At 50.6% G+C, this 23247-nt stretch overlaps 1 protein-coding gene across 1 annotated transcript in view; it reads left to right on the forward strand.

Annotated features, from left to right (window-relative positions):
* Positions 1-23247, forward strand: part of LOC126575385 (alpha-2C adrenergic receptor) — a 108477-nt gene that overhangs the window by 10351 nt on the left and 74879 nt on the right. The window lies entirely within an intron of this gene.

Here is a 23247-nt window from a genome sequence, read left to right on the forward strand (position 1 = left end):
TCTTGTGTGAATCGAATCGTCGTCATCGAACGAAAAGTGCGAAATGCATCGAACGGTTTGCGCTGTTGACTTCGGTTTTCCACAAGCTGTAACTCACGACGCGAGAAGGCATAAATAACAAACACGTTGGTGGTTTTGAGTGTAAAATGTCCTCTTTACAACGAATGTACAATGTTTCGGTTAAATACTTAACGAGATATCGTGCACTAAAACCTTCTACTTAAAAAAAAATGAACAACTTTCACTCAGAGCCAGTATTTTATTTGGTACCAGCTGATTTACCCAATTTCATACGGGTATACGTATATCGATTTTTCCCTTGGTCCATCTTTCTTACCCCATTTCTGGCACGATATCATTTGTAGCATTTAACGCGACTATCAGCTTGAGTTTTATCTTGAGAGCATGCCGGTTGTAGAAGATACTGACCAAAATCAGAAGAGTAAAAATAATTAATTGACATTGATAATTTATGATCATAAAGAGAAGCTAGTACACGGTTAACTTATAATAAATCCCCCATTTGGGCAATGTGCAGGCAATGAATGTTATCTTCGTTAAAATACAACAATTTAATGGTCTCGCTCCGATATCATGTGCTAAAGATCGGTGCAAATTGAATTCTTGTTGCTAACTGGAATGTTATGCTCTCCATTTCCAAATTCATTTTTCATTTGGCGGAAAAGTCATGCATGTTGGTAATGCAATGATTTGTGTCTTTACACTTTGCTTTGCTCCTACTTTATTTGAAATGGTCGATTTCTTTCTGAAACGAACTTTTGCGGCAAAATCTGTAAATCGTGTGGTCCTAGTAACTGGAGGGGTTCTCTTTTCCCTTTCTCTCCATTTCTCTCTCTTTCTCTCTCGCTTTCTCTCTCTGTCTCTCTCTTTCTTTTTGTTATTGGATCAAATTGGGATTAAATTACTGTAGAAGGGCCAAAAACCAACTATTGCTTTAATCCTACCATCAACCTGCTTTAAATTGCGAGGCATAAGGGAATGCGGAGGGTGAAAGAATGGAGTTAACTCCGCTTTGATGTAACCAATCAATTTAGAGACCTCAAAAATATTGGAAATGACCCTCATATTGCCCTAGAAGGGATTTTAAGGATACGGGGTGTTTGGTGCCCCCCCCCCCCCCTTATCCGGCAAGAACCAAACTTTGTCACATGGTATCTTAAGCAACCAGCAACAATTGTGAGAGTTTTTGAGAAAATTGCTTGAAAACTTGTAGTGTTATGCATTTTCCTAACACAGTGGCATTTGAGTAGGATGGAGAAGGGAGTGGAATCCTGGAAAAAAGACCTCCGATGTGATCATCTAGGGTGATAAGCTATCTTTGTGTCAAGTTTGGTGAAGATTGGCCCGGTAGATGTTGCGTGATGCGCGAACATACAAAACACACAAACTTGTTTTTATTTACAAGAAAAAACCAATAATAATTATCTGGTAGGGGACGGGGGTGTAAGGGATGTATTTGGTACGAACGAACTCTTTTTGCTTCCTCCTACCACCCTTCACGATATTTTCCAGTTGCTAGCACATTTAGTGGGCCATTTAACCAATTAAATATCGATTACAACCTTCTGAAACCGATGATGATGCAGTGGTTGGTTTTTTATTTTATCTTTTTCTACAATCTCCTACTCTGTAATATTCTGAATTCGAAACATTTTTTCCCCCCAGCGGATAGGTAGCTCCCTAAGGAAGAAAGATGTTGGTCGTGGTTGTAGTAAATGGCGCAAATTATGTTCCAACCACAGCATCAAACAAATGCTCCACTCCAATCAATTGTTCCAATTTTGCGCTACTCAAGAGTGCAACTGTGTGGAAACGAGAACATTGTCATAGAGAAGCACCACTTCCCTTCTTATCGATAGTTTCCGTCTTTGGTGGCGACATGCAATGGTAATGTGGTGGAGGTTGTTCTTATTTTCAACACGATTACAACCCGTCGCGAACTGTTTATGTCATGGAAACACATTGGCTCGCGACAGTCTCTTTCTTCCCACCGAACTGAGCAGTCAATCTTCTTAAGATTTCGGTTCGGAGTGCGTTGCGCAATTGACTCGGTCGAGGCACTCGGTGGGAGAGTCGCTCCTGACAAACCAACCAAACAACAACAAAAAAAAAAACGCACGAATAAGTCAACATCCTCCTTTAGCCGCTTAGCGGGTACAGAACGGTGTCGTCAACGACTCGTCATCGGCCACCACTGTTATTCCTGCTGCTGCAATCTCACGTCACCTTGCACACTGTGTCGCGGTGGAGAGTGTAGCGGTTGATGGTGGATGCTGATTGATGCACACCCACATTGGCGCCGGCCACACTAGAGCACAGCAAAACAACACCCCCTCACCCCCTCACTCTTCCACCATTACTAAGGCGGAAGGGCGGAAAATTGATGAAAGTGCCGGAACGCGTTTTGTTCATTGGAACTGAAATGGACCCTCCGCGCCCCCTTCCGAGCAGCGTCGTAAGCGGAAATCCTTCGAAGTGAGAAAGGGAAGAAAAAGAAAAAGAGGAAGAAGAAGAAGAAGAAGAAGAAGGCGGAAAGGAAGGGGAAATCCGAACAAAAGTCCAGCGCACAGCCAGTCAGGCCAGACAATGTGCGAACGGTTGGCCCGTTGACTGTTTTCACGTTGCCACCCCTCCCTTCATCCCCATGGGGCATCTCACCCCGGGAAAAAAAGGTCCGGCTCCAGGCTCCAGACTCGCAGCACCATCTACGCCACCCATCCCCCCCCCCCCCCCTCCCCTGCCCCAGTGGAGCTGACCGACGCCGAGGGAGTGACCAGACAAAGTCTAATTTATGCCTACCGCGCGCACCAGCTGCGCCCTCCTGGCGACTGTCACCGCCACCCTACCTCCCACACTTTGGGGGTGGCGATGGCGGGGTGGCGCTGTAGTGGTTGTTGGCCTTCCGAATCGATGGAAAAGTTTTTCAATTTTCGTGAAAAGCAAATCCCGGCCTAGCCTTCCCCACAAAACTCCAACTCCGGTCCGGAACTGTGAACCCGGCGAGGCCGGACTTTCCAATTTGCGACTCCTGAGGGAGGCGCATGGTGGGTGGAGCAGAGGGGGAGGAGGCCCACTTCATTTCCTTCCGTCCCTTACCGGACCGGGGGGTGGGGGTTTGAAGAAGAAAAATGGTTCCCGCAAGTCACTGCCCCCCGCCACCCCCCTCGGGGGTGGGTTTGGTTTTTGGGCAGCGTAGAAATCGAAGAAATCGATCACGTCGACGTCGACTGTTAACGTGTGGGGTATTGGGGGGGGGGGGGTTGGTTACCGGGCTCGTGGTCCCGGTGCCCACTAGCTCCCTTTCACCCCTTACAAGGTTTTGGGTACCTTGGCAGCCGCTTGGAATAAACAGAGACACCACAAGAGGACCAGAAATGCTTCACTGCATGCCCGTGTCGTTGCCAAAAACAAGGAGCGTCGCAAGGAGCGGGAACTAAAAATACAGTACCAGAGCAGAGCACCAATCGAAGGGCCATCATCGCCAATCGCGAGATTCACGCAAGCTGCGCCACTTCAAGGCCATCTTCCGCACGCGCGGCTGGTTGGGTTTGTGGCCCACCATTCCTGGAGTGGCTCCCACTCAGGGCCACTTATTTTCCGAACCGACCACTTGAAATCGCCTCTCTCTCTCTGTCGAAAACGCTTAACCACAAAAATGCAACATATTACTCACCCCCGTTTCATCCCCCGTTTGATCACGAGAGCGCTCTGCGGGGGGGAAGCGAAGCAGCGGAGGGTGGTGGTGGTGCACAATAAAATCGCGTCGAAAATAGTTTCACAGCGACGAGGCGTCCGTCGGTTTTCAGTCCCGTCTCGTGCGGGACTTCAAAGTGACAGGGCGACCGCTAAACGCCGCACCCCCCCCCCCCCCCCCCCCCCCCGAATATGTTTGGGATGCGACCTGGGGATGGTGCGTCGTAAATCAATCCATTTACGATCGTAAAGTACCACGGCCACAGCTCAACAAAGTACCGTACCTCTTGATGATGATGATGATGATGATGCTGGTGAGGTTGCTTGGCAGTAGAAACGGATTGGAATGATGGGGATGATGATGCAAGTAAGCGAAACGAAACGATCCTACATGGTGCAACCGCGGTGCGTCCAACACGGCACATTTGTCAAGTGGCCCCGTTTGATTGCGTAGTTAAAAGGGGAGGGGGTTAAGATTAGTTCGGGTGTATTTCGGGGTCATTTTTGGCGCAGATTTTTATGAAGAAACCATTCAAACGTATTTTTTCAAGCGATTGACATATCAAACTACAGGTTTTCTTGAACATTTGGTTGTAGTTTTGGGGAAGATTTGCTAAAAACTTCGTAAAAGGCATTCATTATAAGAAGGTGTGTTTGAAAAATGTTCATTTTCTGGTGATGGATCTTCTGAACTATAAAAATCAATATTCTTTTCATAGATTATTACACTGTATCACGAAAGTAAAGTGAATTTCGCTTTATTTTGAAAAATCCTGTTTTATTCCTCTAAATCAATTTCGTCACCTTCAAAGTAATCGTCCCTCGATACAATGCACTTGCGCCAACGGATTTTCCAGTTTTGGAAATGCTTGAAAAAATCAACTTTCGGGATGGCCTTCTGCACCTTCTTCACAGCCGCTTGAATCTGCTCTATCGTTTCAAAACGGTGTCTCCGGAGCAGTTTTTTGAGCCTTTTCAATAGCCAGAACTCACATGATGCTAAATCAAGCGAATACGGTGGTTGCGGAACGATATGAGTTGAGTTTTTGACGAAAAAGTCACGGAAAACCAACGCCAATCGCTGTTATCAACGGTACCAGTCGAGTTCTGACGCGTTTGAGGCCGAAAACATTTTTCAAAATGCCTTTGATGAATTATCTGAATACGCCAATATTATTAGCAAGGACTCTAGTTGTGAATCGATGGTTTTCCAACAAGAAACTTTTTATTTGTGGAGCGTTTGAGCCTTGCCAATCGACGATGATGATCGCGTAGTACGTTCCTCGTCTTTAACACGTCCCTAACCATCCTTTTTACCACTCATAAACATTTTTATTTAACTTAGCGTAGTTACGAAAGGCTTTGTGCATTATGTGCGAATAGGTAACATCTGCAAACCAAATTTTATGCAAATTCTTTGTTCCAAAAAATTCGTTATAGCGAAAACCGAAGAATTTGCTTTTAGTAGCGAGTAGAACATAAAAAATCATATCTCAAATACTAATCATTATTGTGACGTAAAACTTGGCATGAATGTCAATCACAGTACTGAAAACCTACACAAAATACGAGCATTAAAAAATACGACTACTGGACCATATAGAGTACCCATTCATCTTACTTTCGTGACACAGTGGTATGTTTGTCCGAGTTTTGTTGTTACTTCCCATTTTCCAATTTTTGAAATTTTGCTCTTGCTTATGATTCTGCCTTGAAAATAATTTTAAACAGCAAAATTAGCAACTGTTTTTAAGAAAATTCGCCTGGACTACCTAAAAGTGTGTAGAGTCATGCACGAGGCACGGCTTTTTAAAAAATCCATTTCTTTACCAGTTTTACTTCGATTGATCGAACACAATATCGAATTTTAAACAATATTCTTGAAAGGATCAGCATTTATAAAAAAAGTTGTAAAAAAAACATGTAACGAAAAAAACAAATTAAATACCGAAGCCCCCCCTTTAATGCACCCCCGATGCCACCCGATACAGGGGGACACACAGACAGAGGGGTTGCTATCGGCTGCCCGTGTCTGGCTAGTTAGTGGCCTCCAGTAAAGAAGCAAACTAAAAACCGTTCACAATTATATCACCGCCGCGGATGAAGGATGACTTATGGCCATGGGAGAAGGGGGGAGCATTCGTATGGCTTCGGTAGAAGACTCGCTCCCCTCCCTCCCCCATAACCGAGGGTGGATGGTTAACGAAAGTTTTGGTTTTTATTTCTTGTTTACTTTTGTTTGCCTATTATGTGCCCTTGTTGTCGTTGTCGCTTGCTATTTATCTTGGATATCATTCAATCCTCTCCCCCTCTCGCTTACCACCCAACTGGAGGCACCAAACCGAGATGACCTGGCCGCGCAGCTCGCTCGAGTGAATGAAGGAGAGAAAGAAAGAAGGGGAACTTCTCTTCGTCTCCCTCTCTCTCTCTGGTCCGCCCCCATGCCATTCCTTTTAGGGTTAGGGCTCAGAGTTTGACAGATTTTGATAGAGTATCGGCAGCACCACCACGGGACCCCTTTCGGGCAGAGGGGGGGGCGGAACACTCTGCGAAATGAATTTTGCATCCGGCTCGGAATCGGAACCGGAGTATCGGAACGTCCTTCTGCATATACACACATACACGCACACACACGGTCTTGGGTGTGTAGGTGTGTAAGTGTGTGCTTGCTATCAGATTGTAGAGCTTCCGCCGACTTCAAACAGAAGAGAGAAGCCAACCAGGCATCCTAGAGGCACAATGGTTCGCCCAAACAACAGCACACCCCTTCCCCGCCCATCACTCTCTCGATATTCGTGTGTGTGTGAGTGTGTGTGCTTGTGTGTGTCACACATGACAAACGAAGATTCGGCAGATTAGGGCCGGCCCGTTCGTTCGCTCTCTCTCTCTCTCGACTCGACTCGACTTTGCTTTTGGGGCAGCTTTTGGCGTGTAGAGTGGAATGGAAATCCGGAAGTGAAGAAGGAACGAAGGAAGCTGTGGTGTGGTGTGGTGTGGTGTGGTGTACCCATGAGCCAACCAGTCATGGGCCAGCCAGCCCGCCAGCAACGAATAATGTACGTGAAACGAATTTCATAGACTACGGACCCGCAACGAGGCGCCGTTGGTCGAGTCGGATGAACGTGGGTTAGACGAAGATTTCCATTTTCCCAAGTTGTTACCCACTCCTGGGACTCCCATCCCGGGTTCCAGCCCACCGCTACTGGGCGCCTCAAGTTCCGCGCGGGGCAAGTTGTGGTGGCGCACGGCTGCGGGCGACGTGTCCGGCGAGATAGCGAGATTTCGGTGGGGTAGGAGAGGGCCCGGAAGGCCCGGAAAAAGGGCTGTACCCGGGGTGAGAGCCTCACGCTCTATTGGGCCTCAGGCTGCCAACCTCGCTCCCCCTCTCACCACCACACAAACAAAAAAAAAAAAAAAAACACGAGATGGGGACCTCAACTGCGAGCGAAGCATATACCATTTGCATAATGTCTCAATTTTTACGCAACCAGCCAGCTAGCCAGCCAGCCAGCCAGTGGCCCGGTCCCCCCCAAAACCCTCTGCTAACTTCACCACCCGACCCGCCCGGTGCCCGCCCTGGCCCGCGGTGGTTTGGGACTTCGCTTTCACAAAAGGCGAATTGAAGATGGCAAACGGCCAGCCAGTGGTCCAGCCGCGTGTGAGTGCACACGTTTATGTACTGACAGGGTGCGAGTTTGTGGCTCCACCTCCTTCTTCTCCTCCTTCAGCAATTTCCTTCCTTAAGCGCCTTCCCACGAGCGAGCTTCCTCTCTCTCTTTCTCTCTTGTGCCGCTTATCGTTTACGCTGGAGTTCACGACCCCTCCCAATTGCTCCTCCTCGGGCGGGCGAGTCCAAAACCAAAACTCCCAACTCCCTGACCACTCACCGACCGATGATGGGGGGGTGGGGGGTGCGGGGAGGGGATAAAGGTAGTTGGAAAAGTCTTTTATTATTATTTTTATAGTTGTTATCAATTTTGAGCCAACTCTATCCCGTCCAACCCGGCAATTTGTAAAAACCCTTAGTCCTCTTCACACACACACACTTACACAAACACACACACACACACACACTAGGCACCGGTACTACCGTTGTGTGAAAATGGGAGGGAGGGAGCGAGGCTCCTTGAAGTAGAAAGTTCAACAAATGCAGGCACCGCTAGTTCCATGTTTCACCCCAAATCCCCTCCTCCCCCCCTTCACACTACCCCCTCCGCTAAATTGCTTCAAATTTGTTCAAAGAGCTTCATGTCGGTGGACTCTCGAAGCCCGGATCAGGATAGCGGTGAGGATTATCTGAGTGTCCCACACCCTCCTGCACCACCGAACGCAAACGTTCCTTCCTTTACCGTAGTTCCCCTTCAACCCCCGCTCCTTCGCTTCCCATTTTATTATGTGAGTGAGAGAGAGAGAGAGAGAGAACAAAAGCTGCTTCCCTTTTAGGCTGCGACCAGCATTCCATTTTGTGTGTTTTTTTGTCACTCTCGGCTCGGTGCTCTCTGTTCAGCTCAGCTGGTAGTGGTCCGCAAAACATCAACAAGTGTGTGTGTGTGTGTGTGTGTGTGTGTGTGTGTATGTGTGTGTGTGTGTGTGTGTGTGTGTGCGCGCTCTTGGAGTGTGTCAGGGTAGGCTGTCTTATTGTTATTTCGTTTGCCCGTGATCTATGAAAACCGAACCGAGCACCACAACAGGAACTGCAACACGCGGTGCTGTGAAAACATTTGAAGGCGTCCACAGGCACACAGGCACGCACACACCAAGTGACCGTACGAACCGAAGAAAAAAAGGGGGAGGATGTGATGGGCTGATAATGGGTAGCAGCTGTGTCGGATCTAATTATTGCATTCGTCAAATTCAATTAAACTACCTCCGCACAGCCCCCGCCACCCCCCCGCCGACCCCCTCAGTAAAAAGAAAAATCGATTCACAAACACAAACGCAAACGGGTGACAAAGAAGGTAGACAGCCGTCATTTACCGTCTGGCCCGTGGGTACTGTTCTCTACTTACCCCTCCCCCGGGCCCGTCGACCCGTGGTCGACATTTTTGAAAGCGCCTTCGCCACACAACCATCCATCCCCTGGCTGCTACCTACCCCTTAGGGGGGCGGCGTGCGGTGGTGGCGGTAACCGCAATAATACCACAAAACGAGCATCCAAACGGATGGAACTGTCACAACCATCGCCAGGTTGGGGGTCAGGTCAGGGCAGCCCTGCGCCTCAGCAGCGAGCCCTCTTCTCTTCCCTTCCGAAAGGGGGGGGGGGGGGTGGTGGAAAGGGGCCGGACCAAAAATTCCAGACAGCGAGCAGCGAGCGAGTGGTCGCGGCGTTTGTCGCGTCGCCAGCATTCGCCACTCTCTCTCTCTCTCTCTCTCTCTCTCTCCTCTCTCTTTCTCTCTCCTCTCTCTTTCTCTCTCCTCGGAATGTCCGGTCCGGCAGCTGCACTAGGAGAATGTTAGCGGGAATGTTCCGGTTCGCACTTCGGGGGGACGGGCATCCCCGTAGGGCATCGAGGGATGACATACCCTTTTGTGGCATGCCCGCCCGCCGGTGGCCCCGGTTTTTTGACCCTTGGATGTCCCCCCCACCTGCTCCGGATGACAACGACGTCAGCTTCCTGGAACGCTGGCCGTCGGGGCCCCTTTTTTTTCTCTTCTTTTTCGTGGTGGAGAAAACAGTCTGGCTATCTGGCCCCTAGACTCACATTTACACTGCATTCTCCTCTCTGTCCGCCCGTTTCCCTGCCCCAAAACGTAATCCTAACTCATCTGCATAGCTCTCTCTCTCTCTATCTATCTTTTTTACTAAATATCTCACTCTCACTCTCTCTTTCTTTCTCTGCCTCCTTTACAGGTAAGTGTGCAATAGTTCTCTCACAACCTCATACGCATCGGTTGTGTTCTGGAAGATGAGAGGATAATGGAACAGATTATCGCTCGGATGCCCACGGATAGACCTGGACCCCCTGGAAGGCAAGATTCCCTCATGGGGTTGCGAATGGAGAGGGATGTTTAATGGCAATCAGCACATTCGTGAATCATTCCATGAGCCTTAAAAGCCGCTTGCAGCTAGCAGATCAGACGCCTCCCCTGTCAACTACCCCTCCAACCTTCCATCCCCTCAGACGGGGGTTGAAATTGAACGAAATCCCGCGCAACGAATCGGAAAAGGAGAGAATGTGAAGGAGGAGAAGAAGAAGGAGGCTCCCTTTCCCGTCACAACAGATGATGATCGAAAGATAAGCCATCTCAACCCCCGGGGAGGGGGGGGGAGGGGGTGCAGGTTATGGCCATAAACGATCCCCCCCCCCCCACGGAGCTGCTGCATTACGACGCGGTGACGCTGTGTTGGGACTTTGAAAAAGATATCAAAATGGTTTTCACACCACACCTGCACACAGCGAGAGAGAGAGAGAGGGAGAGGGAACGAGCGGAGGGTAAGGTGCCAAACAAAAAAACAAACAAAAAAAAACTGGCGCCAACGATCGATGGACGATGAGGACGTCGATAATAACGAAATAAAATTCAAACTTCCGCCCGCCTCACCTCACCGCCTGCGCCGAGGCGCGTTTCGGCCACCGTTTCACAATCAATTTGTTTGGCGGTGGGCGATGGGTCGGTGGGGGTGTGGTCGCAGAGGGGAAACATGAAGTCAATCAACAACAACAACAACAGCAACAGCAGTAGCACCTGCAACAGCAGCGTGAGGTAACAGAAAAGGCAGGAGCGAGAAAAACAAGTTTCCCATTTTTGCCGTTTTCCCGTTCTTCCGCCAATGTGCAATTGCTGCTCGCCAGGTTGGGATGGTGGGGCGTGGGGAGGGAAACAAATTACTGTCACCCCGTGGGTTAGCGAGGGGGGGGGGTGGGAGAGTAGGAAAAGGTGGGCTACAAAATGGACATTATGCCAAACGCTGCTGCTCCCTTCCCCTGATTGGAAAATGTGTTGGACGCAAGGGGGAAAAAATAGGAGAGAGAGTAGGGAAGAAGAAGAAGAACGAGAGAGAGAGAGAGAGAGAGAGAGAGAAAGAAAGAGAACGAAGAAGAATGAATGCAATCAACAGATGCTGTTGTGCTAATTTCTGGCTACGGGGACGCGAAGATTTCGACCACCACGTCGAGCGAGCGGTCCAAGGGTACAAGCAACCCTCCCCTCTACGCCCCCTCTTCCCCACCCGGGCCCGGTGAACCGTGGAAAATGGAAAACAATTTCACCTGGGCCCCCCCCCCCCCCGGGGTCCAGTTTCCAAACATTTTGCCGCTCGCGAAGCCATTAGTGGCCCCGGTGAAGGAAAGGATGTTAACGCCCGGACGCCGGCGCCTCATCGAACTGTGGTTAACGACCCCCTCCCCCCAAAAAAAACGACGACCCCTGCGATTGCTTTTAACGAGGAGTGGAATGCTCATGGAGTGGCTCATGGGCGGGATCGCTTTTCGCTCCCGTTTTGTTTTTTTTTTGCTTTTGCGTTGCCGCAGGGAAAACCAGGGAAAGCTTTGCTTACCTGGGCCACCATCCAGAGGGCCCATTCCCTCTAAAATGTCGAACGCCGGTTCACGGTTCGCGCGTGTCAATACTCTGATGACTCTGATGATGCATACCGTAGGGACAGAGAGGGAGAGAGAGAGAGAGAGAGAGAGAGAGAGAGAGAGAGAGAGAGACGAGCTGCGATGGCCAGACAATCACCAGAGCGATACGATCGATCGCCATCGGTCGTCTTTTGTACGCGCTGCTCCTCCAGCTCGAGAATGTCACTTCGCTCTCTCCCCCTTCCCCCCGCCCCCCCCCACACCCCTCTCTCTCACAACCCGATCCAAACGTCCAGCCCTCTGTTTGGCCGGTTTAAATTAACCAAATAACCGCAGCAAGCCCAGCAGCAAGAAACCGCGAAACGCGAGCGACGCCGCGAGACTTAAAACCTGGCGCTCACCAACGGGGTGGAACGGGCGGAGGGGGTTAATGGGGGGAGGTGAGGGTGTTCCCGTTCGGTGGAACGAAGGAAGCAAGGAGGGATCCCTTTTTGTCACTCATTCCCTTGCTCTCGCTCTCTCTCTCTCTCTCTCTCTCTCATTTGCGATTTATTCTGTTGGAATGAGGAAGTCACAAGTTGTTTTGTGTGGGTGTGTTGGTGCGTGTGTATTGGAACCATTTGCATCCAGCATCCTTTGTTGAAGATAAAAAATAAAAAAGATAGAGGAAAGAGAGAAAAATAAGAAGAGAGAGAGAGAGAGAGAGAGAGAGAGAGAGAGGGAGGGAGGGAGAGCGAGCGAAAGAGGAGCGATGAAGCATTGTGGGTGGATATTCGGAGGGGGGAGGGAGGAGGGGGTAGGGTGAAATGGTAATTTAATGACGATTGCGTTGTCTTTTTCACCATTTTGGTGCTTTCGAAATTGAAAAGTGAACCCCGCTCGCCGCCGCCGCCGCCACGCCGGGTTCGGTTTCCCTTTTTCTTTCTCATTTTTTTTTGTTTTGTTCCTCCTCTCCCGCTCTATCTCTCACTCTCTTACGCCCTTTTTCGTCACCACACCCACACAGACACACGTACAGAGTCGCGTAGTCGCACCCTGGTGCTACTTGGAATTCATTGCCAGCTTAGAGTGCGCGAGGGGAAAGTGGGGTTGGGTTGAGGGTTGGTGGGGGGTGGGGGTGGGGAGGTGTGTTTAGAGGATAGCGTGGGAGGGAGTGGACTGCAAAATAATTCCATCAACTACGGGTGATTGACACCGCACTCCCCCTCCTCCTTCCCGCTCGATAGGCTCGACCGGTTGGCTTCTGTTCCGACGGCGACGACGACAACGACGATGCTGACGCACGCGAGTGTGCGCATCATCATGCCAAGCGGCCAAACATGCAGGTAAAGAGGGGGGTGGGGGGAGGGGGTAGAAATGGAAACAGCCCAGAGGCTGCTGTTGGTCTCTGGCTCCCTTCGCTGCTGCTGCTAATGGCTGGCAGGTCTGATGATATCTCGCTGGCTGCTTGCGACCCATTGCACCTGGTTCCCCAGTCCCGAAAAATCACACATTGCACACATACGGAATAGGTTGGCACACCATTCAACCAGGGGTCAACCAGACGCCAGAGGTTCTGGCGTTGTCCTTGCTCTGACTTGAGAGAGAGAGAGGAGCGGAGCCCGCGGCCGTCGAGTGTGGAAATAGAAACTCTGGTTTTCCATTTTGAAACCTTTTTTCTCTCTCTCTCTCTCTCTCTCTCTCTGTCTCTCTCTCTCTCTTTCTCTCTCTCTCTCTCTCTTTCTCTCCACCCCATTTGAACGATTCAATTGTACCCGGATGGAGGCGCCTGGTTCGGCCAGATTTCGAATTAGTTTTTTGAGGGTGAGAAGAGTGAGGGTGAGGGTGGTGAGAGAAAGAGAAAGCAGGAACTAGAGCCAGTGGCGTGCATGGTCAGATGGAAATGTGTATTTGTGTGGTCAGTTCGAGGATCGATTATTGCTACTTCACTACCACTACCACACCCCCATCCTTCCCCGGGGGGGGGGTGGGGGCGAGCTGTTTCGCTTCCGAGAGCTCGAGAGCAGCTGATCCAGCCAACCAGCCGTCCAAGGCAGCCACTGCCATACCAGCAACATAAATCGTAGCATAAATCTTTTCCCTTAAACGCCCGATTCAATTTCGTGCTCTCTACCCCGCGCTCCGTGCGCTTCCCCGGAACAAATCCGAAGCAGCGAGCGATCGAGCGAAACCGAACAGCCGGAGCCGTCTGCCAAAGCGTCTTGATTGAGTTTTCGGGCTCCAACCACGCCACCGGCCAAGTTCCCACCTCCCCCCAAAAACCGCCCCCACTCTCCCCCTCCTCACTCGCCTGTTCTGCTACGACAAAGTTGTCACCCAGCAACCCCTACCCCAGCCACTCTCCTACCCGTTGGCTCCACCTTGGCTCGGACAATTGAATTTAAATTAAAAGCAATGAAATTTGGGCATCTCCTTCGAGGTCCATTAACTTAGCATTTTCACCCCGCCCCCCCCCCCCCCGGGGGGGTACGGGAGGACGCGAGGGTGGCTAGCGTGAGCGTCGGGGTGGATATTTTGCAACCCTGCTCCAAGGGGGGGGGGGTGGTTTTTTGTGTGGCATTTTCTTCGAGACACGAAGGCACGCCAGCAGCACGCAGCAGTTCACCTGAAGCTCTTATCCATCGCTTAGGCACCGTCCGAGAGGCCGACACTTTTCTCCGTTCTTGAAGATCTCTTCACCAACCCACCCACCCCTTCACCGTCCCCTATTACCGTGCCCAACCGCTAGCCATTGGCACCTGGCACGGCTTGAGGTTTTGGGGATGCTACCAACAAAAAGAAAAGAAGCAAGTGGAAGAAATGGGCAAAGAGAGAGATATAGAGAGTGAAAGAGAGAGAATGGAGCCGGGATATTAGCACGAAATAAGGAGTAAACGCTTCGGTTGCGATAGCGGCTCCTTTTTTCATACTCCATAGTTGATGGAATCGCTTGTCGAAGCAACAAAGAGCGTACCCTGCCACACTCTGCCCACTCACTCGCGCTCTTGCGCCTCTGATCCAGCACATCAGCGAAGTGCTACGCCAGCGAATAACTGTTTCTAGTAGCAAAAGGGGCGCAAACGCTGCTGGTGGACGCCGAAAATCAAAGATAATCGACCCCGGTCGCCACCACCCGCCAGCCGAGAACATCATAATCAAGAGCGCGGAAAATTAGCTCCGTCTCGTGCTCGAGCACAAAAAAGCGGGGTTGGTTTTGTAAAGTTCCGGAACGATCGCGTACTGTTCTCTTCTTCTCCAAAGCTTGCGCCGTGGGCGTTGTGTTGCAGGGCAGGGGGATTTAGCGCACGCCATTCGCAAAAGGCAAGCAACGTGGAAAGGGGGGGGGGGGGGGAAGGGAAATGGTTTTATGAAATAATATTCACGGAACTGTTTCTGGTGCGTTCATTAACGCCCGGTGACCGATTGGTACGACTGCCTCAAAGCCATTAGCGGGTGGGCGCCACCGTCGTGTTAGGGTGCTTCTGGCGGAAGTTTCGCCACAGACGGTGCTGGCGCGCAACACGCAAGAGCGCAGTGTATCTGTCCCGTCGCACGGTAAATTCGGGTGCAGAAAAGGCTCAATTATGATGATTTGTTTTTTTTTTTGAAGAAACCATTCAACTTTAGTTTTTCGAGTGAATGGCATATTGAACTACAAGCTTTCGAGAATATTTGTTAGTAGATTTTTGGAAGGTTTGTTGTTCGAAAGTATTTGTTCGTTAGATTGTAAGCACCAGGTATACAACCTTTAAACTGTTGTTTATTTATCGATAAAAATACAGTTTTTAAAATAGAAAACCAAAAAGTAATTTATTCCAAGTATTTTCTCGAGCTAACTATACATTTTCCCTATCTTTAGGGCAATTTGTGTATTCCATGCTAAAATATTTCCATGCAAAAGAAAAAAAAAACTACCTGGATGAACTTATAATCTTTCAAAATAATATCGATTTGTATTTTTCTGATAACCCATCACGCAGCTACGATGGGCACCGGAAAAAGTATCTTTTCGAAGACACGACTGCCTAAATTTGATGCCATGGATGAAGTTTGTAATGAATCTTCCCCAAAATACAGGAAAATATTCTTGAAAAATGTAAATTTAATAAAACATTCATTTGAAAGAATAAAGTTGAATGGTTACGTTACAAAAAAATCGTCACAAATGAGCCTTTTTATGGCCAGAAATTACCAAAGCGCGTTAATTAGCGAGGTGGGATATAACATCCCAGTTGAATGTATTCATACAAATTTGGACCATTTCAAAACAACTGCGATGTGTTTTGGTTTCGCTCCATCTGCCTATTGTTTATGAATGGGGAACCCATTTCATGGAACTTTGTATTGGATGGTTGAGTAATTCTTAACTACTAGGCAAGTATTTTAAACGATTACATATGATCCTCATTCAAAAGAACCTGCAGTTCATGCTCCAAAACGATTTTGGCTCGGTTTTCACGCTTGTTGGCACTCAAATCGAAATGTTCATCTTTGAGCCAATTCGACCAAATTTTTCAAACCAAAGTGATTTCCGCTACCACATTGTCACCATATGCTTCTACAAGCATTTGAAGTGATTCTGTCGTCGATTTGTCCAAAAGAACCAGCAAAAAAGTAGAGCTCCCCGCGAAAGCTCTTTATCAAGCACAAAACTAGACATGATTATGTATAAACAAAAATTGTTGTTGTATGCTATCTCTTATGATGTGCACTAATTTATGTAATCATTAAAAAAAACAGCATGACAAGACAATCGGAAGCTCAAATCGCTCGATAAGCCCATCTTTAAGCAAACAGCAATATATCCGGGCAGCTCCGTTGAGTTTTTGTCGAATATCGCATTATTCGATTTTTGACGGAGTTTTTAAGTTGAACAAGTGATGCTTTTTACGAATTGGCATCAAAATTTATCTGAATTTCTCAAAATTCATCATGTTTTTGGCATTTGTACGTGAACCAACTGATTTCAATTAAACAACTTATTGCAATTAAATGCAACTTCTGCTGTAAAACCAGTGTTCCGATCGTTATCTGTCTTATCTCCTCCCAGCACTGCGGCAAATGAGCAGAACTCGTCATATGAGCATGTTTACGCAATCAAATTGCTGTCCATTGTCATAAAGGCGACGGCCGACGGGATATACCAAAGGTTTTCTATGGAATTAAGATCCGGAAAGCGGGCTGCCCATTCGATAACTTCTATATTTTTATCAGAAAACCACTTTTTGTGGGTTGTGAGTGGTGAGTTGCAGCATTGTCTTGTTGAAAAATAAAGTCCTGACCCATCAATGCTACGCCATGATGATTCGAGCGTATCTCTAACATGTCTACATAATCCTCAGACTGCATTTTTGTCGTTCTGTAAGCCAACGGATGCCTACCTTAAACGGAAAAAAATCTTTCCTATACCAATCAATGTGCGACCGCCGAAGTTTCTGCCCATCACTACATCTAGTTCACTGAGCAAATCGAGCTAGTAGTGTTTGCCAGCCATCTAAACCATCAAGGTTGACCGTTTTAGATCCAAAATGACCGCGTTATTCTATTCTTCGGACAGGAAATGGGATTTTTTCCGCAAAGTTCAAATGCTACACCTTATCTAGCTGAGTTAGTTTGAGGCGCCTTAGAGTTTTGAGTAATTCCATTAAAAAATTGGCAAACAAAAAACCACTATCTACATCTTTATCAAACTGCATAGGTCCAGGGGTATGTGTGGTATAGTAAAATGTGAAAAATAAACGAGGTTTACAAAATTTAAATACCTTAGCCCGTAATAAAAATAATACCTTAGCTCAATGGCGACCGGGGAAGGAAAGGGTGCCGCAATATATCGCCCCAGCAAAACTCTGCAAACATCGCACAAATCGAAAAAAAATCACCCAGTCCTTCGCCGCTGCGCCAGGTGGTGCGCCTCCATTGGCTTCGTGCTTTTTGATGAATGGGCCCATAGGCTCGATAGGCGTCCAGCAACAGCAGCAGCAGCAGCATGTGGGACGAGATGAGATGAGATGAGACGAGATCAAACGGACCGGGAAAGAACTCCATCTGTTTCGTTCCCGCTGCTCCTCCTCGAGGCGGTTTCGTGTTCTCACGCCAGCAAATAGTACCCCCCCCCCCCCCCCCCCACCGGTTCCAGCACGGTACCAGCTCATCTTTAACCGGGACCGAGATACCAGTCCACACTCACCCGCCTCCCCTGCCAGCCAGGAGCCACCACCAGGCGCACTCCGAAGGGCCATTGGGATTTGGAGAGTGCAGTGTGCCAGTGTGCCCAGTTTCAGCTGCTGCAAACAAGCAACCAAGCAAGCAAGCAAGCAAGCAACTTCACCCACCCAATTCCTGCGCCTGCACCTTAAACATGTGGCCGACGCCGACACTGTGTTTCTTATTTACTCTCGTTTTTTTTTTGTTTTTGTTTTTCTCGGGGTTCCTTTTGAAGCACGGTACACCAATAATCCTTTCCACCACTGCCGTAGTACAGGAGGGCGGAAGGGGTGGTTTCGTCCTCTCTCCCCCCTGGACGCTCTCGGTGTATCTGGGGACGAGCGCAAAACGCATAAAATATTGGCCTCCCATAGTCCCCAGTGGCCAGATAATATAGAGCAGCAGCAGCAGCAGCAGTAGCAGAGGTCTCGTAAAACAGCCGCACCACCGCCAGGGACTGCGTGAGTGTGTTGTCCGAGCTGAGCTGCGGCTGTGGCATCGTTTGGACGTTTTGGTAGCGCCGGATGATGGATGAGTTTGCTCATTGCGTTGCTCCGGGAAGTGCAGCCAATGTTTTGCAGCAGCTCCTGCAGCAGGACGGGTGCTGGAAGGTGGTGCAAATCGGTCAGCTAATCGGTACGGGGGACCGTTAGCCCCCACACCGTTGACCTCGACCCAGCGCCCTGACCTGGCTGGTGCCCTCGGACATTGCAAACAGAAACGATTAAGCATCAGGCCACTACTACTCGTGCTATGTGTGTGTTTGTGTCTGTGTATTTGAGAGAGAGAGAGAGAGAGAGAGAGAGAGAAAAAAAAGAAGAGTAGAGAAGGGGTGGCTTAAAACGCTTGCGCTGCTTGGGACTAAAGAACGACCCGTTGGACCTGGCCGAGGGGGTAAGTTGGGGGGTGGGGCACTACCGCACATTTTCGGACCATGTCTGCCTTTTCAAACCACACACACACAGTGACACAGTCGAATTGGCATTCACTCGGCCATGCCACATGCCAAAAACGGAGCAGAAGCATCTGGACGCGGTCCGGTCAAGTGTTTCCACTTCCGGAAACCACTGCACTCGCTGTAAATCGCTGGAAACCATTACCGCTCGGGGAGTACTATGTACTGCCCAATAAGTAACGAGGCACGGACGGTACACTACGACTCTCATTCCTCGCAGCAAGTAGTAAGCAAACAAAAACAAAAAAAAACAACAACAACAACAAAACCACCTTTCGGCCCCAAGGGGTGGTTAGTGGCGAGCTAGTGTGCAGGCGCCATTTTCCAGCATTTCCATGTCCCGGTGATCTCGGTGATAGGGTGATGCAGCCCCGTACCTAGCGCTAGTCCTATCTTTCCAATCGCAATCGAAACACCAGCCCCCCTCCCCCAGTAAGGGGGTAGTGCAGGGGTTCACCGATATATATTGGCAAGTTGACACCGCCAGAGAGAGAGAAAGAGAGGGTGGGGGTGAACGGTCCCCCGTCAACGGGAACCGCAAATACCACCACCAACAGCAACAAGACGCCAGCAGCTCAAACTCTTCCGCACCCCATCCCCCCAGGGGGGTGCAAAATACCACAAAACCATCGAGTAGACAAGCGCCCCGAAATCGTGGTAAAGTCTTGTCATGTGACATTGGTGTAGGCCGGGGGAATAGAGGCTTTGGGACCGCCCTCCCCTGTCCCTTCTCTTTCCTGCCGCTTGCTGCAACTAGCGCCGTGGTCCGATACCGGTCCGGTAGCAATCCTGGAGGTTTGTGGTCGAGCTGGCTCGTTCCTCTCTGCACTCGCTCTCTCTTTCTCTCTCTCTCTCTTTCTCTTCCAATTTCCATCAAGTCGAGCATTCGGCAAAGGCACACGCAACGCAACGCCATTCGGGGGGAAAGAAAACTCTATAAGAAAAACAAGCAAAATGAAATGCTCACCACTCCGTCGGCTACTCCGTTGCTGCATTTATGACGCACACACGTGCGCGTTGGTTCTACACGCTGGTTTACACATTGTAAATTGCTTCACATCCTGTACCGCTCTCTCTCTCTCTTTCTTTCTTTCTTTCTTTCTTTCTCTCTCTCTCTCTCTCTCGGGGGCCACAAATTGGGTGGGTTAATCCTAATACCCGCTCACTCGGTAGCACTGCCAACCGTCACATACCAACCAACCCCCCCCCCCCTTCCCTTCGGTAACCACCTCCACACAACGTCGCATCAGCAGCAGCAGCAGCCAGCCAACCTCCAACCAAGGACGGAGAAAATGCCCAATTCTGCGGGCGATTTTCCGGAATGAACAACAAGGGAAGGGATGATGAAGAGGGGATGATGGGCCGGAAGGGCCGCCGGGGTGGTGAACGGAACAGAGTGTACAGGGCTTTCAGGCAACGGCTACAAGCGAGAGGGGGCGGGAATGGGTAGCCGGAGAGTGCCAAGCCAAAAATGCAATTCTACCAACCTCCCTCTCCGCCTCCCGGTCACCTCCTGCTGCCCGGAGATGGTGGTAGGCGAATAGCAACAACAGCAAGAGCAGCAGTGTCCGGGTAGAGAGTAGGTCGAGTGAATTTGTTTGATATAAAATATGAAAACCGGACCTCCGGGCTCCTGGGCTGGCTGGTGAGCCGAGATCCAAGACCAAGCAGACCTGCTGCTGCCTACTGCTGCGTGGCGTGGGAACTGGGGAGAGCGACGGAGGACCCAGGTTCCGGCCAGTGAATTTGCAGTCGTCGTGCCAGTGGCGCAAGGAAATTGTAAGAGGGGCGGGGGGGGGGGGCAAAGGAGAAGCGAGGCCAAGACGGCGATGCCAGGAATCTCAGTGACGGCGACGACGACGACGACGACGACGACGACGAGCAGCAGCTAATAAAAAAGAACATTCTGCTCCTTCTACAGCTTTCGCTGCTGCTGCTGCTGCTGCTCTTGTTGTTTCGGTCCCTCGCTTCTAGGAGTTGAGTGGACGTTGGGTGGAAAACGGGGCATGACATCCAGGCCTTTCCGCTTGTGGTCCCATCAGAGATAATGCTCCGCAAAACCAAGCCACCACCGAGTGCCGGCACACATACATACACACTGAGTGAACTGAGCTGGGGATAAGCTGATCGATGACGTAGGCTTGAGTAGTAGTAGTAGTAGTAGCAGTTCGTACGTGTGCTGCGTGTGAGTGTTGCCTTCTTCGCAATCTCCACTCGACAGGCGCGCGCGCGAAAGAGTGAAGCTGTTGCTGCTGTTGGTGGGGGGGATGAGGGGTGCAGGGGAGGGAACAACAGCACTAGGGGTTATTTTTCCCATTTCACACACACCCACACACACATGCGGGCGTGGGCACACCGACATCAACATCGGGCAGCTGCAGGCGAGTGGACAACAGTGGACAACCGCCAAGAACCCAAGCCCCAAGCTTTCGGGTGCACGCACGGAATGCACACTAGGGAAGAGATTGCAATCTCAGGTTGCCGCTCCACCCCACTAGGTCGCCTTTTTCTGATGATCTGGTAAATTGTTTCCCCCCATCCCCCCTCCCCCCTCTTCCCCTGCCATTGTGCTGGTTATTAAGCTGCCCAAGCGAAACCACTATCGGTTCTCATTCCCCCAACCTCCCCAAGCCACAACAGCCTCCGTTGGCACTCTAAAATCAACCCCCCAGCCAGTCAGTGCCAGGCAGCAGGCCAGACTCCCGGCACACGAACGGCTTGCACGAACCGGAATTCCAAATTTACTTCCCTCAAAACCCACACGGACTCGAAGCAGAAAGAGAAGTGGGGGAGGGAGAAGGGGTAGAGGGTGAATGGGATGCCAGAGTGGAGTGGAGATGCCCATTTGGGGCAGGCAGGCAGGCAGGCCTGCCTCTCTTTACTTTGCCGACGATAAAGTATGAATTGCCAATTTCCGCTCCATTCCACTTTTTTTTTTTTTTTTGGGGGATGAATCGAAGGGCTGCAAAATGGAAGGGTGGTGCGCGATAGAGAGGCAAGGTTGCTGTCGCTTACTAGTGTCAACCGGTTTTGATGGCTCGTGAAAATGGGGACACGGGGAGATAGTGAACACACGACACCTCCCTTATCCCTCAAGCAGATCGTCTGCCCATCCCCTAGTTGCACCCTCCCCCGCCCCGAACGATCCCGGTGATGGTGGCGGTCATGATGGACAAAAGCTTTGCCAAAAGGCTAGCGAGCGCGCGCCCACATGTTGGACCACGATGCTACGTGTTGGGATTCCCGTCCCCGTCCCCGTCCCCGTCCCCGTCCCCCGGTTATGATTATGGATTCGTTAGCAATCGAAGCAATCGGTTGAACGTGGAGGGGGGGGGGATCGAATCGCTGGACATCCGCCCGATCGGCGGAAATTGTTAACGAGAGCACACTGCCCCGACAACCATGACGACGACACCATCCGGACCTGTCGGATGGGTGGGATCCGATGGAGCGATGTAGATCTTGCAATTCCGCTCTACCCTCCCCTTCCCCAAAGGGGGGGGGGGGGGGTGGCAAAGGGTCGTGAAGGTGGTCGTTTGCACCCCTCCCGAGTGCTTCGAGATCAGTACAGCAGTACGGGGCGTGGGTGGGCATCTAACCGGGCATCTCGATTCGATAATCGGTCGTGATGTCAGCTAGCCGGTTTCCCTGTTTCCCACCACCCCTTTTGGGGGGGAGGGGGGGGGGGGGGTGTGTGTGACCCACCACTCGGTCTAGGGGGACGCATTAAGCAGAAAGTAAAACAAAGATTAGTGGCACCGGAAGCGGAACAAACCGGATTTCGGGGACCGAGGAAAGCTGTGGACTAGCAACAGTGTCGCGAGGGTTGTGAACGTGACCACCTAGCACCTAAACAACCCTCTTGGGGGGGGGGGGGGGGGGGCGGGGTGGTTTCGTTTTCCGGCGAGCCGTAGGATTTCGTAGAATCACCAGATCACCGGAGAGCCTCCAGACTGATAACTGACTTAATTTTACATTCCCAACCGAACCGGAATGGTAAGAATGGCAAAGGCAAACGGGGGAAGTTACTGATGGGCGGGTTGGGGGAGAGTGAGGGGGTTGACTGTTCTTCAAGGAGTCGCCCTCCATTGCAAGGTTACCCCGGGCCCGGCTGCGACCCGGCTTGGACAGTTTTGGCGTTTGCTTTGGAGAGAGTGCGCTCGCGAGAGAGCGAGAGAGAGAGAGAGAGAGAGAGAGAGAGAGAGAGAGAGAGAGTGAGAGAGCCCGATTTACGGTTGCTCTTGCGTCACGCCTGCCGATCCTCAGAAGTCTCGGAGGTCGGATCCATCTGGCGTTAGGGGCGATTCCGGCGTGGATCCCGTGGATCCTGACCGAGCGGGGAATGAGGGTGCCGATCGGATAGTACGGGAAGGGTGAGGGTGATGGTTGAGTGTCAAACTTTTGCGGCCCCGGGCATAATCTCGGTCGTTACGGTTGATGATTATTGTCATCCATCGTGCAGCCGGTCCCCTGGGGGCGCCCCCGTCCCACGTAGACCAACCCCGCCCCACGTACCAAACCTTATTTACCGCGCTCGCACACGTGGCACCGTGTCCGGTCAACCCCCCCTCGTGGTCACCAATTCACACTCCCCTTCGGTTCCCACCCCATCCCCTTCCCCCCCTCATCAAGTGTCGCACATTATTGGTACCTTCCTTGCTTCCAAAACCAAAAAACAAAAAAAAACACCTAAACCTCCAAAAGCAACAACCCAACCCCCTCCCCTGTTTTCAACCCCCGTATTGTTCGAAAAGGGTCACTAGCACGCGGGGTCGCGTGGGTAACTGGAATCGTTAAGTAGGCAACATTATTGCCCTGTGCCCCGGGACCTTATCCTATTGCGCTATCTGCCGGGCACGGCGGCGTGAAGGG

The sequence above is a fragment of the Anopheles aquasalis genome, chromosome X, assembly GCF_943734665.1.
Source record: "Anopheles aquasalis chromosome X, idAnoAquaMG_Q_19, whole genome shotgun sequence".
Classification (NCBI taxonomy): domain Eukaryota; kingdom Metazoa; phylum Arthropoda; class Insecta; order Diptera; family Culicidae; genus Anopheles; species Anopheles aquasalis.